The sequence below is a fragment of the Ranitomeya imitator genome, chromosome 3 (genome assembly GCF_032444005.1).
Source record: "Ranitomeya imitator isolate aRanImi1 chromosome 3, aRanImi1.pri, whole genome shotgun sequence".
NCBI lineage: Eukaryota > Metazoa > Chordata > Amphibia > Anura > Dendrobatidae > Ranitomeya > Ranitomeya imitator.
In genome coordinates this window covers 396,044,732-396,061,069 of record NC_091284.1, presented here as the reverse complement: position 1 = coordinate 396,061,069, position 16,338 = coordinate 396,044,732, and the positions used below count along the sequence as shown (strand labels likewise).

Below are 16,338 nucleotides of genomic sequence, written 5' to 3'. Positions count from 1 at the left end.
GCACAAATTGCGTAGCATATGGGAGAACTGTTATGTTCTCAATGTACTCTTGTTTCTCACTTTGTGAAAAGTGGTCAGTTTAATAAATGTGCTGCTGAAATTGTGTATAAAATGTGATCAAGAGAAACCATCTGCTGGAAAATAAATGACCTTTAATAAAGCTGTTTCTTCTGGTCATGTAAATGCCTTCACCGGATTTGCATAATTCAGAAACCAGCTTTCTCTGTGTTTCATTTAAATTGTACTTACGAAAATGTGTTTACACCTGATGACCGGCGGCACAAAATAGCCAGCGATCAGTTCCTTGTTTGCTAATTGACGGTTATTTAAAGGGGTTGTCCAGCCTTAGGAAACAATTCTGCACTCACTCTATGTAACTGCAGACTTGTGAATCTTCGCATTGCGTGCACTGAGGATTCTCCGGTGGCGCTGGCGGATGTATGACTGCAAGTATGCAGTTTGCATACATACAGTCATGTGCCAGCTAGACACGTGCAGCCTCGCTCAATGCAAGTGTATTCAGCAAGACCGAACAGGATTCACTAAACCATCCCAAACATTGTCCAACCTCCATTTGAAGACTTCCATTGAAGGAGAACTCACCACTTCTCGTGGCAGCCTGTTCCACTCATTGATCACCCTAACTGTCAATTTTTTTTTAATAATATCTGATCAGTATCTTCTCATCCCATTGCTTCTCTTCTTTCCATGTGCAAATGAGAATAAGGATGATCCCTCTACAATGTGACAGCCCTTCAGACATTTGTAGACAGCTATTAAGACTCCTCTTAACCTTTTTTTGCAAGCTAAACATTCCCAAATCCTTTAATTATTCCTTGTAGGACATACTTTGCAGTCCGCTCACCATCCTGGTAGCTCTTCTCTGAACTTGCTCCAGTTTTTCAATGAATTTTTTAAAATGTGCCCAGAACTGGACACAGTATTCCAGATGCGGCCTGACCAAGAAGGAGTAGAGAGGAATAATTACTTCATGTGTTCTAGACTTAGATACTGGGGCCGCCATTTGAGAATCCTCACAGCACGCAGTGGGCGCAATGTGAAGATTTAGAAATCTACAGTCACAGAGAGTAACTGCAGACTTGCAGCCTAAGGCCAGGCAACAAGTGTAATTGCCTGTTTACACAGGCAGACAGCGCTTCATATGCGCACTGAACAATCTGTAGTAGATCGTTCAGCGTTCAGTACACATATCTTGGCAGTGCACTGCCGACAACGATAATATTTAGTGCAGAACACAAGATTATTTCACCTGACGAACAAGCATTTTACTTGCCTCTTTAGACTGTAGTGTTATCGTAAATTGATTGTTTCTAGGAACACTCATTCACAAAAAATTTTCAGTGTAAATTTACCTTAATTTATCCAGAATGTTCAGAGTCCCCGAAAAAAGCAAAATATCCTGGACTCCCTTAAAGAAGCTCTCTCATCAAAGTTTTTATCTTCTTAATGTATTGCAATCATCGTATTATATGTCACTGTGTACTTACAATTGCTCATGTTGCCCTTGTACCCAGTTAATTATTCTCTTTTCCATTACGTCTATAACATCACGTGATTAAAAACGGACTAGCTGAATCCTTCTAAGCTTTATGGAGCAACCTAAAGTCTCATTTTACTGCATGACTCATCAGTGGTATAGTTTTGATAGAATGCCTGTTTTATTTTATGTACATTGTCAACAAAATGCTAATTAGTGGTGGGAGGTGGGTTACGCAGATCAGCCTGACTGGACTGCACTAGGACCAATTCAGGCAGTGATAATCTCCTGCTGATAAAACACTGATTGTACTGAACCTACAACACACGGCAGAGTAGCTAGTGTCACACAACCCTATATTTTTTCAAGTGAGAAAATCTCTCCAATTATGGTAATCATACTCTGATTAGAGTTTGATCACAGTGTGATCTGATTTTCTCAGATGAGGAGAAGATATAAAATAAAAATGTTCTCCATTTACTCCATTCTGCCAGTCCATGAAAATCGGACCGTATTCCGATGTCATCCAAGTGTGGTCCGATTTTTATCCACAGACTCAACTTGTATAGTTGAGTATTATCTGAATATCGGAAGCAAATCGTTCATGCTGCCATTTTTTCCTCGGACAGACTCTATAGAATAACATTGTTCCGAGTACGATCCAGTGTTTTGTCGGATCGCACTCGGACCTAAAGTATGGTCATCTGCACAAGCCATTAGTGACACATTGCTGTAGTCGGGCGGCTCTCTTGCTCTATATTAGGCTGCTTTCAGATTATATAGCAAATTTCTGCTGACCTATTCCCTTTAAGAGTTGGTCGATTTCTCATGGTTTCTAGCGTCTTGACACATGCGCATGTCTCCGCATTTCTGCGATTATCTCCACTCCTAGGCACTGTCACAATCAAAGTTCTGATGCCTTGTGATGTCAGGACGCAATCTGTACATCTGATGGGAGGTCTGTATGCAGGGAGGGTCTGCTCTGGAATCCTAATTCTTGGGGTAACAGTCTGAGAGCTATATACAGGGGTGGCGGTTGGTTTTGGGTGTTTACACTGGAAGGTGTCTCGTCTTGCTTCTAAAATTAAGGAGGGTCTGTATTCAGGGAGCATCTAGCCAGGGGTCTGCTCTTGTGTTGTTTTTTTCAGGAGGATCTGGTTTGCAGTCTGTATACATGTATGATTTGGGTTGAGATTTATATTTATATTTCATGAGGCCAATATGGCTTCAAACACATTAGATCATGGGATAGATGAAAAATGTGTTTAATCTTTCAGATTTTGCTTGCATCAGACTTGAACCTCTTATCATAAAATGACATACATGTATGTCCTAATGGGGTGAGACTTGCTTCTTCAGGTTGTGCTAGTGCGTCACAGAAAGGGTCATCCCTCACATGTCAATAGTGACTGGCATTTGAGGAATTAGACAGATGAAGAATCCATCCTCTGACAGTGTGATTGTGGAGTGCTGGTTGATTCCTATGGCAACTGAAAGACTAACAATGGCCTTATACAGTAGAGTCAGAAACGGAACTCCATATGTTTCCGCCCTCTACTAACCTTCCAACACTAATAGTTTGTTGAATTTATAGCAGTCTTTTCGTGTAAGAGCCTATCAGCATATCTCATCTAGAATTGGCAATCGGTGCCCACACTTCCTTGCAGTAGTCCTTCAAATCGGTCAGATTGCGAGGCTTCCCCTGTGTGGATTCAAGTCTGGGCTCTGGATGGGTCATTCCAAAACTCTGATCTTTTTCTGGTTTAATCCATTTTTATGTTGATTAGGAGGTATTTGTCATGGTCTAGTCCGGAGTTTATTTTCTTCTTTCGTCTCTCGGGACTAGTCATGCAGGGGTTTATCTCCTCGGCCTCGTTCTGGAGCTAGCTGGGCTATTTCAGTCCGTCACAGCCTGTTGACCAGTGTTAGTGATAGCTCAAGCTTCCAGATTAGAGCCTCTGACCCTTGTACCGTGGAGACCCTCCTGCCTTTGACTTGTATTCACATGTATGACCCCATGCTTGTCTCTGACCCCTTCTCTTGGTATCCGTCTCTGCTGCTACGTTCTCCGTCTGGCTTTTTGATTTTCTGGCTTGTACCCCAACCACGTCTTCCGTCTCACGTTTTTGGACCCCGCGCTTATGTTTGGCTCTTTGACCATCGGCTTAGTATTTTTACTATGTGTATGGCTGCTCCTTCTTGTACTTCTGTTCCTGATCGTTTTTGACGCGGTTCGTCTGACCACTCTCATTACCTGTGACACCTGTGCTGTTGCTCTGTGTTGCTACGCTTAGTGTTTAACCTCTCTTCCCTTACCAGCTCCCCCTGGTGAAGGTTTCACTACATTATTCTAGGGTCTTTGTCGTGCTGAAGGATGAAATTTCTCATTATCTCCAGCTTTTTAGAAGATGACTGGAAGTTTTGTTGCAAAATTGATTGATATTAGGAACTGTTCTTAATTGACTAAAGGCCATCCATTTGCACCCCCTGCACTCCTTTGTACCTGGACCGTTAATCCATTCTATTGCCTGCTGGTTTAGCCACTGCTTTCATTCCTCTGGTTTTTCATAGCTTGTTAACCACCCTTCTGCTGACCCGCTCCAACGGCCAGCAGCTATGATATGAACACAATCCAGGGGAATGTGCAGCAAAGGCAGAATCGTTGTAATTGGGGGTAAAAGGTAAATATCAAACTGTTCCCTGGGACCTGCCAAGCAGTGTGGCTAGTGAAAAACTGAATGCGGAAGCCCCATATAGCGTTAAGTTTTATTCATTATACTGACTCCACATGACCTGCGTGGGTTAGCCAGTGTCTGATGAACTTGCGTGGCAGACATATTTAGGAGATATCATTGTATCCAGGCAAGTTTCTTTTTTGCCCTTAAATAAACTTACTTTGTCTCCGATGCCTTGGATCTCATAACATTTCTTTTTCTTAATCTTTTCATTTCTTGTTATGAAGAATGTAAACAAACATAACACAGACAGATGACCGAGAAACCAGGAGCAATACAGGCAACAGCAATGAAATATAAACAGAAGCCGTAGCGATAACATCAAAATGACATATTGACCCAATCCTCTGCCGAGAGACTGATAATAAGATTAGAAGGGGGAAATCAAATGGACTTTATGAAAAACATTCCTGCAAAGCAAACCTGCTTGCTTTCTTGGAAGACTAAGTCATCTTTAGAGTCTGTATCTTGCAAAACACTATTGTAAAAGTAGGAAATGCCTAAATGATCAAACGCATGGTTCAGCGGTAAAACACCACTTCTCTGTTCCGTAACGCTCAGCTAGGCATACAAAGTGGCAGTAGTATTTGTCTGTAGCTTCAGAGGGATTTAGAACAGGCGTCATTAAATGATGGATTTTAGTGCAGAAAAACACATGCTTTAAAGTTTCGGTGTTGTTGAGATTTCCTTACGCGCACTTTCTTGTGTTATTAAGCAGTATTATGCCCCAGTACTTGCTTTTATGTGCGTAGTCTTCTAACCACAGTTATGTCTGTAATGTATCATTCCAGGCAGCCAGATCAGAAGAGCTTTTGGAACATAAATCTAATGATGCATTCTCAAAACTTGACTTGATTTAACACTTTAGTCACTTGTTGTGATTTCATCAATATTAGGTTATTTACATTTTAGTTTTAGTGTTTTTTCTTGGTCTCCATATTCAGTAAGCCATGCTAGAAAGAAGAAGTCTTCACACTCTGTTAACCTCTTCACCCCGAAGCCCGCTTTCACTTTCCTGACCAAGCCAATTTTTACACTTCTGACCACTGTCCCTTTATGAGGTTATAACTCAGGAACGCTTCAAAGGATCCCGGTGATTCTGAGATTCTTTTCTCGTGACATATTGTACTTTATGATAGTGGTGACATTTCTTTGATATGACTTGCGATTATTTGTGGAAAAAAATGGAAATTTGTTGAAAATTTCGCAATTTTCAAACTTTTAATTTTTATGCCCTTAAATCAGAGAGTCATATTGCACAAAATAGGTAATAAGTAACATTTCCCACATGTCTACTTTACAGCAGCACAATTTTGGAAACATAATTTTTTTGTTAGGAAGTTATAAGGGTTCAAAGTTGACCAGCGATTTCTCATTTTTACAACAAAATTTGGAAAACCATTTTTTAGGGACCACATCTCATTTGAATTGACTTTAAGGGGCCTATATAACAGAAAATACCCAAGATGACACCATTCTAAAAACGACACCCATCAAGGTGCTCAAAACCACGTTCGAAAAGTTTATTAACCCTTCAGGTGCCTCACAGGAATTTTTGGAATGGGGAATTAAAAAATAAACATTTACTTTTCTTTCACAAACATTTTCATTTAGACCTAATTTTTTTAGGTCAGGAGAAAATTGAGCATACATTTTGTTGTGCAATTTCTCCTGAGCATGCTGATACCCCATATGTGGGAGAAATCTCTGGCAGGGCTCAGAAGGGAAGGAGCACCATTTCACTTTATGAATGTAAAATTTGCTGGCATAATTAGCAGACACCATGTCATGTTTGGAGAGCCCCTGATGTGCCTAAACAGTGGAAACCCCCCAACAAGTGACACCACATTGGAAACTAGACCCCTTAGGGAACTGATCTAGATGTAAACCCACAGGTGCTTTACAGAAGTTTATAACGTTAAGCCGTGAAAATAAAAAAAATCACATTTTTTTCCCCACAAAAATCTTTTTTAGCTCCAAATTTTGTATTTTCACAAGGGCAAAAGGAGAAAATGGACACCAAAGTTTGTTGTGCAATTTCTCCTGAGTTCACCGATACCCCATATGTGGTTGAAAACGACTTTTGAGACACAGTGCAAAGCTCAGAAGGGAAGTAGCGCAATATTACAGTGCAGATTTTGCTGCACCTGTTTGACGGTGCCATGTTACATTGGCAGAGCCCCTGAGGTGCCAGAACAGCAGACCCCCCCCATAAGTGACCCCATTTTGGAAATTATAATCCTTTGGGAATTTATCTACAGATGTAGTGACAATTTTGACTCCATGGGTGTTTTCCAGAAACAGGCAGCAGTGGATATTGCCGAGTGAAAATTGCAAACTGCCGTTGTAGTGACCAGTACATTATGCCCTGTAATTTACGTACCTGTAAATTAGGCGGACTCTCATCACTACAGAAATGCCAAACGTGTGGGCTCTAAATGTGATTTAGACACACTGGGGCTCAGAAGGGAGGGGGGCATTTGGATTTGGGAGCGGAGAATTTGCGGAATTTCTTTTGGGGAGCGAGGAGCCATTTAGCTTTTCCAGAGCCTCTGTGCTACCAGTAACGTGGAAGCCCCCTATATTTCCGTTAACAGATGACAGACCTGAGTGGGGTCTTGCTTTTTTTGTGGACTGAGTTGAAGCTTTCATTGGGAACATTTTACATAACTTTTGGGATCATATTTATTCAGCGCTCTACGCTGACCACTTACTTTAGGGTTTCAATCTAAATCTCTGCGTAACGTGACAGATGAAACCCCCGAGGAATCCATTCACTATAATGAGGCAGCAAAGTTACTCTGGACTTCGTCTTGCCTCTGTTCAGTGGTGTCCTTTTCAGAATTGCACAAAACTGTGGCCGACGGCACTTTTATGCAATCCTAAAAAGATGGACACCGCCAGCTCACAGGTTCTATGGCATCCATAGTGTCACCATTTGCCTCATTGTAGAGAATCTTCCGCCAAAGGATCGGTCTGAATCGCATATTTCAGAGATTTACATGGAAACCCCAGTGTTAGCACTCAGAGCAGAAAGCAGGATAAATGTGAGCCGTGGGCTTCTTTCACACTTCCGTCAGCAGTGTCCCATCCTAATGCATCGTGAAGATGTGGTGACGGATGTCGATAAAATAGTGATACAACGGAGGGAACGCATCCAGTGTTATGATGGATGCGTCGGCTGAGCTTTTCCGGGACTTGGTATTCCGGGGACGAGAGATACATACATACATTATAAGATTATCTTAGCACAGGAACATTTTCTTTAAACACATCCACTTGTGGAACTTATTATTCCAAGATCTAGTGATTAAAATGTTATTTAAAGATAATTTTGTGTGTAGGAAATCCCCCTCTTTAATCATTTTTTCATGTGGATTGTGAAATTAAATCAATTACAGAATTCACGTTAAAAAACGTTGTGAACAGTTTGTGGGGCAAACATTATTTATAGCTTCGCCTCATTCTTTGCCGGCATGTAAATGAAGCCAGGTGCCGCTGTGGTGTTCGGTCCGCTGTCAGGGATCCACTCAGTGAGTGCAGGAGCCCCACTGTTGTTTTTTTTAGTGCATCTGTCAGATATTAACCAACTCTATTAAAGAGAACCTGTCACTAGATTCATGATACCTGAACCACTGGCAGCATGAATCGGAGCTTGACTGCGCGTTTTCAGCCAAATATGTTGTACTGTGAGATTGTGTGGCATTTCAGTGAAAACATAGTTTGAAAAGCTGCCTGGGGACCAAAGGTAAAGACCAGACTAGCTTGGCATGGTCCTCAGCCGACCTCTCCCTGCTCCGCTGCAGATAATTAACAGGTCTCACTCTATCTTCACAAATGCAAGATACCTATTTATTATTATTATTATTTATTGTTATAGTGCCATGTATTCCATGGCGCTTTACATGTGAGGAGGGGTATACATAATAAAAACAAGTACAATAATCTTAAACAATACAAGTCATAACTGGTACAGGAGGAGTGAGGACCCTGCCCGCGAAGGCTCATAATCTACAAAGGATGGGTGAGAATACAGTAGGTGAGGATAGAGCTGGTCATGCAGTGGTTTGGTCGATCGGTGTTTACTGCAGGTTTTAGGCTTGTCAGAAGAGGTGGGTCTTCAGGTTCTTTTTGAAGGTTTTGATGGTAGGCGAGAGTCTGATGTGTTGTGGTAGAGGGTTCCAGAATAGGGGTGATACGCGAGAGAAATCTTGTATACGATTGTGGGAAGAGGAGATAAGAGGGGAGTAGAGAAGGAGATCTTGTGAGGATCGGAGGTTGTGTGTAGGCAAGTACCGGGAGACGAGGTCACAGATGTATGGAGGAGACAGGTTGTGGATGGCTTTGTACGTCATGGTTAGGGTTTTGTAGTGGAGTCTCTGGGCAATGGGGAGCCAGTGAAGGGATTGACAGAGAGGAGTGGCCGGAGAATAGCGGGGGGACAAGTGGATTAGTCGTGCAGCTGAGTTTAGAATAGATTGGAGGGGTGCGAGAGTGTTAGAGGGGAGGCCACAGAGCAGGAGGTTGCAGTAGTCAAGGCGAGAGATGATGAGGGCATGGACTAGGGTTTTTGCAGATTCTTGGTTGAGGAATGTATGGATTCGTGAAATATTTTTGAGTTGAAGGTGGCAGGAAGTGGAAAGGGCTTGAATATGTGGTTTGAAGGAGAGATCAGCGTCAAGGATTACCCCGAGACATCGAGCTTGTGGGACTGGGGAGAGTGGGCAGCCGTGCACTGTAATGGATAGGTTAGTTGGGGGGTCGCGTGAGATGGGGGAAAGATGATGAATTCTGTTTTGTCCATGTTAAGTTGCAGAAATCTAGCGGAGAAGAAGGATGAAATAGTGGACAGACATTGAGTGATTCTGGTTAGTAGGGAGGTGATATCTGGTCCAGAGATGTAGATCTGTGTGTCATCAGCATAGAGGTGATACTGAAAGCCATGAGATTCTATGAGCTGTCCCAGCCCAAAGGTGTAAATGGAGAAGAGCAGGGACCCTAGGACTGAACCTTGTGGGACTCCGACAGATAGGGGGCGAGGTGAGGAGGTGGTGTGTGAGTGGGAGACGCTGAATGTCCGGTCTGTTAGGTATGATGAGATCCAGGATAGGGCCAAATCTGTGATGCCAAGGGATGAGAGGGTCTTTAATAATAGGGAATGGTCCACTGTGTCAAAGGCAGCTGACAGGTCGAGGAGGAGGAGGACAGAGTAGTGTCGCTTGCTCTTGGCGGTTAGGAGGTCATTGGTGACCTTAGTTAGGGCAGTTTCAGTGGAATGGTGTGACCAGAAGTCAGATTGTAAGTAGTCAAAGAGGGAGCAAGAAGAGAGATGGGGGGACAGTTCAAGGTAGACGTGTTGTTCCAGTAGTTTGGAGGCATAAGGGAGAAGTGATATAGGGCGATAGCTAGATACAGAGGATGGGTCAAGAGAGGGCTTTTTGAGGATAGGTGTGATGGAGGCATGTTTAAAGCTTGAGGGGAAAACACCAGTTGTTAGTGATAGGTTGAAGAGATGGGTTAGGGTTCGGATGAAGATTGTGGTGAGGTTTGGGATGAAGTGGGATGGGAGCGGGTCAAGTGCACAGGTGGTGAGATGTGATCTTGAGAGTAGAGTGGAGAGTTGATCTTCTGTAATGGTGGAGAAGTTGGTTTTGGAGGTGGAGGGCTGGGAAGTCGGGAGGAAGGGCTCTGGGGGTTGTTGACCAAAACTGTCTCTGATGCTATCAATCTTCTGCTTGAAAAATGAGGCAAAAAAAGACCTATCAATAGGTCTCTCCTTATGATACCCGTCCAGCTTTTCAAAATATGGGGAGTCTGTCACCCCCAAAGCCTATACCAATTATAAATTCATATAGGGGACTTAGCAAATATGGTAATCATACCTTGTGGTACAGATTGGAATTATTTATGTTTTATTGCATATGTAAATGAGGGACCTTCGGTGTATTCTTGGTGTGGCGAAGTGTTTAGTGCACCATGCTGTCTCTGCAATTACTATCTTCTGCCTATCACCTTAGATGACTGACAGTTCTCCTAGGAGCTCTGCGTCTATTGCATCCTCTGCTCTGCACCTGCTGACATTACAGGAACTGAAAGCTCACCCAATGACTGTGTGTGCGGTGGTCCTCGGGTCCCCCTTGCTCTGTCGGCAGCTGCGTCTCGCTGCATATGGGATCACACAGCAGCGGATGGAGATGCTTACAGGACAGGGAGATGAGAGCGCATTCTGGCACTGGCACTCTCCTGATCCTGTGCTGCCGACGATATATGGGGGATCCAAGGCCACCCTCACACAGTCATTGGGTGAGCTTTCAGTTCCTCCAATGTCAGTATATTCAGGACTGAGTAATCAACACAGCGCTGACAATCATCACAAGGGGAGGGGTAGAGGATAGTAATTGAAGGGGTGAAATGGTGCATCAAACACACACCAAGAATGCACCAGTGCCCCTTTATTTACATATGGAATAGAACTGTTTTTACATAAAATAATTATAATTTATTCCACAAGTATGATTTTTTTTAACCAGTAAGTCTTCTACATGTATGTATAGGTAAATGGTTTCATTTCAGTTTCGGGATGATAGAGTCCCTTTAAACGTCGTAGCGTTTCAGAGAAATACATACCTGCTGGAAATCACGCCAGCCAGTCTCTAATTCATGCTGCCTGTGGTTCGGGCATCATGAATCTAGTGACAAGTTCCCTTTAAGAAAAGTGAGATTGCTTAGTCTACTCTTTCTTTGTATGCAGAATGTTATTTATGCAAATACTTTATCTTCCATATAAATACAAAATAATTTTTATTCCCCCTTTGGCAAACATTACTTTTAATGAACCATAAAACAAAATACAATAAGTGCTGATTCCGGAGATATTGCAATTTCTGTTATAATAATTCTTTTCAGCCAAACTTCAGTTTCTGAACTTACCATTTAGATGGGACATATTATAGAAGATATATATACTGTAGATGCGTTTTTACATATTCCCGTCTTTATTAAAAGGGTAATAACTATATAGGATATAGCATTCACTCTAGGTGAGGTCACAGCTCCCTTTATCTGCACAATGAGATCTGCACAGGTTACAGTTCTTGCTTTGAACACTCGGCGAGAAGTCAGTCATCTCCATACTATTGTCCCTGATGGTCCACTTGACTCCTGTAACCGCTCCAATAACCATGCACAGAAAATAAAATGCAAAGAATTCTGCAATCCGGCAATAAAAACAGATTCTGAAACTAATTTATTTCAATTTCTGTTTTTATATTATTTAAATAATAATATAGGTGACATGTTGCCTTTTAAATGCTTTGTCATCAAAGTCATAGTCAAAGTCAAGAAATATAATGTAGAAAAGGGGATCCACAATCCCTAAATAATGTGCCATCAGGAAAAATGTTAGATCTTCTTGAGGAAGAACCTTTGGCACAGAATGCAATCTTGCTGTGTATTTTATTGAGGACACAGACTTGACATAGAAAACTGAACCCAACGTTTTGGCCAACATTGGCCTTTATCAAGGTAATCGAAATAAACCATAAATGATAAACAATATTTATATACAATGAAAACATGATTTACTGTATATCTACTGAAAACATCAGACAGAGGTTATGTCGGGCAGTATAATAGAAAAGGAGTCTTTTAGAGGGATATGGAGGATCGAGGGTTTATCGAATTCAAGTGAACCTTCACTGTGGAAACAATACAATAAGTTGGTGGTATCCCATTGTATATTCTTATATGGCATAAAGGTAATATCCACTTGGTGGAAAAATACATTTTTAAATAACATACAAAATGGGTAGGACAGTAAAGGTCACCAACTTATTTTTATTGTTTCTACAGGGTTTTCATTGGCTGTAAGCCATAATCATCAACATTAACAGAAATAAACACATGAAATAGATCACTCTGTTTGTAATGACTCTATATAATATATGAGTTTCACTTTTTGTATTGAAAAACTGAAATAAATTAACTTTTTGATGATATTTTAATTTTGTTAGAAGTACCTGTATATAGCTGCCCGCTATACCTGGTAGATAATGGCTGTCGCACACAGCCAGGACTTGAGTTCACACGTTCAGTACTTGGTCAGTTTTTTACCTCCGTATTTGTAAGTCAAAACCAGGAGTGGGTGATGAATACAGAAGTGGTGACGTGTTTCTATGATACTTGTCCTCTGATTGTTCCACTTCTGGTTTTGGCTTACAAATACTGATGTAAAATACTGAATGTATGCGCTGCCCGCGATTGTAAACCTGTTAACTGCCACTGTCAAACTTTGACAGCGGCAATAACAGTACAGTAGCATGGGGGGCGCCTATGAGTTGCTATGATAGCTGGGGTTCTGTTGAAGACCTCTGTTCCTGTCATTATGGAGCTCCTTTGAAACCCAGCCTGTGGCCAAGCTTCAAAGGAGACCGTGACTTTTACTTTATGCAGCAATACTGTGGTATTGCAAGATGTATGTAGAACAAGCAATCAGACGCAGTAAAAATAAAAAATAAAATAACATAAAAGTTCAAATGACCACCTTTTTGACAAATTAAAATGAAAGGTAATAAGAAAATACACATATGTTGTATTGCTGCTTCCAGAAAAAGTCCAACCTATCACTATTCAAAAGTAATGAACCCAATCAGTAAACACTGTAAACAAAAATTGTGTTTTTTTTGGTCACCGCAATATCGAAAAAATGCCATAAGAAGCGATCAAAATGACATATCTATCCCAAAATGGTATCAATTCAATACAAACGTTGTCTCGCCCCACTAAAAATAATCTCTTGCACAGATCTATTCACTGAAAAATTGAAACATTTCGGATCTCAGAAAATTGTGACCCTATTAAAAAAAATCCTTTATTTTATAAATTACTGATTTTTTTTCTTCACTATAATAAAAAAAGCAAAACTGGACATGTTTGGTATCACCATAATTGTACTGATACAGGAAAGAAATATATCTTGGTACCGTTTTAGCAGTGGATAGAAAAATATTTAGAATTGAGAGTCCTCAGTGGTTGATACCATTTAATGGCTAACTGAAAAGATGGTAACAAATTGCAAGCTTTCAAGACTACACAGGTCTCTTCATCAGGCAAAGACACAAGTACATAATTGTACTGGTGAGCAGAATGATATTGTCAGGTAATTTTTTACCACACAATGTACACCGTAAAAACAATTCTGAAAAGCCAATGTCAGAATTTTTTTCTTTTGCAATTTCACCACATTTGGAATTTTTTATATTTTCCAGTACACTATATGGTAAAATAAATTGTGTCATTCAAAAGTACAACTTGTTTCGCAAAAAAAAAGAAGCCATCATACCTCTTTGTGGACAGAAAATTAAAAACATTATGGCTATGAAGGGGAGGAAAAAAGAAAATACATAAATGGAAATTGGCGGCGTTGGGAAGGAGTTTATATAACCTGAGGCCCATAAGAGAAAAATAAAATAGTCCTGGATAACCCCTTTAATATATGTAAGTATTTTTCACTTTGTAAGATGCACCCCAAATTTTGAGGAGAAAAATAGGAAAAAAACCTTTTTTAGTAAATTGGTGGTGCTTCTTATAATCCATGCATCTTATTGCTTACCGGGGGTGGTGGCTGCCGATGAAGTGGGGTCCCAGGGTCGCTGCTGGAGGAGGCAGGAGTGCAGCGTCGCTGCAGGCTGGGATGAGGGGGTGTGCAGGTGTCCTGTGCTGCAGGGGGGCTTCTGTGCTGCAGGGGGGCTCCTGTTCCGCAAGGGTGTCTCCGGTGCTGCAAGGGTGTCTTCAGTGCTGCGGGGTTGTCTCCAGTGCTGCGGGGGGCTCTGCCGACATTTTGTGAAAGGCCAGAGCTCCCCGGCAGTTCGTCCATGCTTTTCTGTGCGGTGGACTTCGGGAAAATGGCCTGCCGGGAGGTGGCACATGCGCAGATTTTGAGAGATGAGATCTCAGCGCTGAAATCTCAGATCCCGAGATCCCGGCGGCCATTTTCCCGGAGTCCGTCGCACAGGAAAGGAAAGCATGGAAGAACTGCTGGGGGTCTCTGGCCTTTCACAAAATGTCGGCAGAGCCCACCGCAGCACAGGAGACTCCAGCATCACCCTGGGCAGCAGCGGACAACCTGGACAGCGGCGGAGGACACCCCCTCATCCCAGCCTCTAACGGTAAGCGGTATATCTGTTTTGTAAGACGCACCCCCATTTCCCCCCAAATTTGGGGGGAAATAAAGTGCGTCTTACAATGCGAAAAATACGGTATGTTACCATGGGAATGTATAGGTGTTATAGAGGTAAAACATTTTTTCCAGTATACTCGAAATCTAGAGATGAACTATTTTCAAGTACATTTTCAGAACAAGGTGTTTCTGTGAGTACTCGAGTAATAACACCATTTCTTGCCATTATGTGACTTATATTCTGAAATGTCACTAGTTCCCCTTCTCCATGTCCTATCTGTAATTTTCAGTCAACTAAGAGTTGGGGAAAGAGATGAGCTGCAGTGATTTCTCCTATAAATTGCACAGAGAAGGGAATGCTTGTTCTTCTTTCACCTTTTAGCTCACTGAGATAAGCTACAGCAACAAAGAGGATATTATGCAGCAGGGCTGAGCTATCTTGATCTGGAAAAAGCTCTGATGTGAGGTGAAACACTTGTTACTGAGCTCTGCACCATGTTTTTCTGTCAACCTTTGTCTGTACGTTTCCCTGCTATTCTCTCCTCCTCACCTTTCCATAGAATAGAATGGGCTGTGTCAGGTAATACTTGCAGTCTGTTTACTCTGAGCAAGACAGAATTGAGCTGCTTTTTCACATGGATGGTGAGTTCAGGGGAAGAAGTATCTGATAAGCGGGGAAGGAAGCAGATTTTGTTGATAAGGTATATTACAAAATTACTTATAATCACCTGTACTATTCATTTAAGCAAAGTTGGTTGAAATTACAGTCCCTTTTTCAGGGTGGGTATTGTTCAATTTAGATTTTATGTTCTACAAGGGGCATCTATTAAACATTTCCCCTGACCTACTTCTTGTGGATTGAGAGCAATGAAACTTAGCACAGTTATTAGTTCTTCTCTACATAGGTGCCACCTAGGGACATACACTTCTCCCATCTCTTTAACCCCTTTCTGCCATTAGACGTACTATTCTGTCCATGTGGGGTGGGCCTTAATTCCCATGGATGGAATAGTACGTCATATGCGATCGGCAGCGCTCACGGGGGGAGCGCCGCCGATCGCGGCCGGGTGTCAGCTGCTTATCGCAGCTGACATCCGGTACTATGTGCCAGAAGCAGTCACGGACCGCCCCCGGCACATTAACCCCCAGCACACCGCGATCAAAGATGATCGCGATGTGCCAGCGGTACAGGGAAGCATCGTGCAGGGAGGGGGCTCCCTGCGGGCTTCCCTGAGCCTGCGAGGGTCTTACCTCCCTCCCTGCCTGCTCCAGGCCCGGATCCAAGATGGCCGCGGATCCGGGTCCTGCAGGGAGGGAGGTGGCTTCACAGAGCCTGCTCAGAGCAGGCAATGTGAAGCCTGCACTGCTCTAAGTCAGATCGGTGATCTGACAGAGTGCTGTGCAAACTGTCAGATCACCGATCTGTGATGTTTCCCCCCGGGACAAAATAAAAAAGTTAAAAAAATTTTTTTTCCAAATGTGTAAAAAAAATATTCCTAAATAATGAAAAAAAAAAAATATTATTCCCATAAATACATTTCTTCGTCTAAATAAAAAAAAAAAACAATAAAAGTGCACATATTTAGTATCACCGCGTCCGTAACGACCCGACCTATAAAACTGGCCCGCCAGTTAACCCCTTCAGTAAACACCGTAAGAAAAAAAAAAAAGAGGCAAAAAACAACGCTTTATTATCATACCGCCGAACAAAAAGTGGAATAACACGCGATCAAAAAGACAGATATAAATAACCATGGTATCGCTGAAAACGACATCTTGTCCCGCAAAAAACGAGCCGCCATACAGCATCATCAGCAAAAAAATAAAAAAGTTATAGTCCTGAGAATAAAGCGATGCAAAAATTATTATTTTTTCTGTAAAATAGTTTTTATCGTATAAAAGCACCAAAACATAAAAAAATGATATAA

General features: G+C 41.9%; 1 protein-coding gene across 1 annotated transcript in view; it reads left to right on the top strand.

Moving 5' to 3' along the window:
* SPOCD1 (SPOC domain containing 1) overlaps positions 1-16,338 on the top strand; it is a 176,316-nt gene that overhangs the window by 68,515 nt on the left and 91,463 nt on the right. The window lies entirely within an intron of this gene.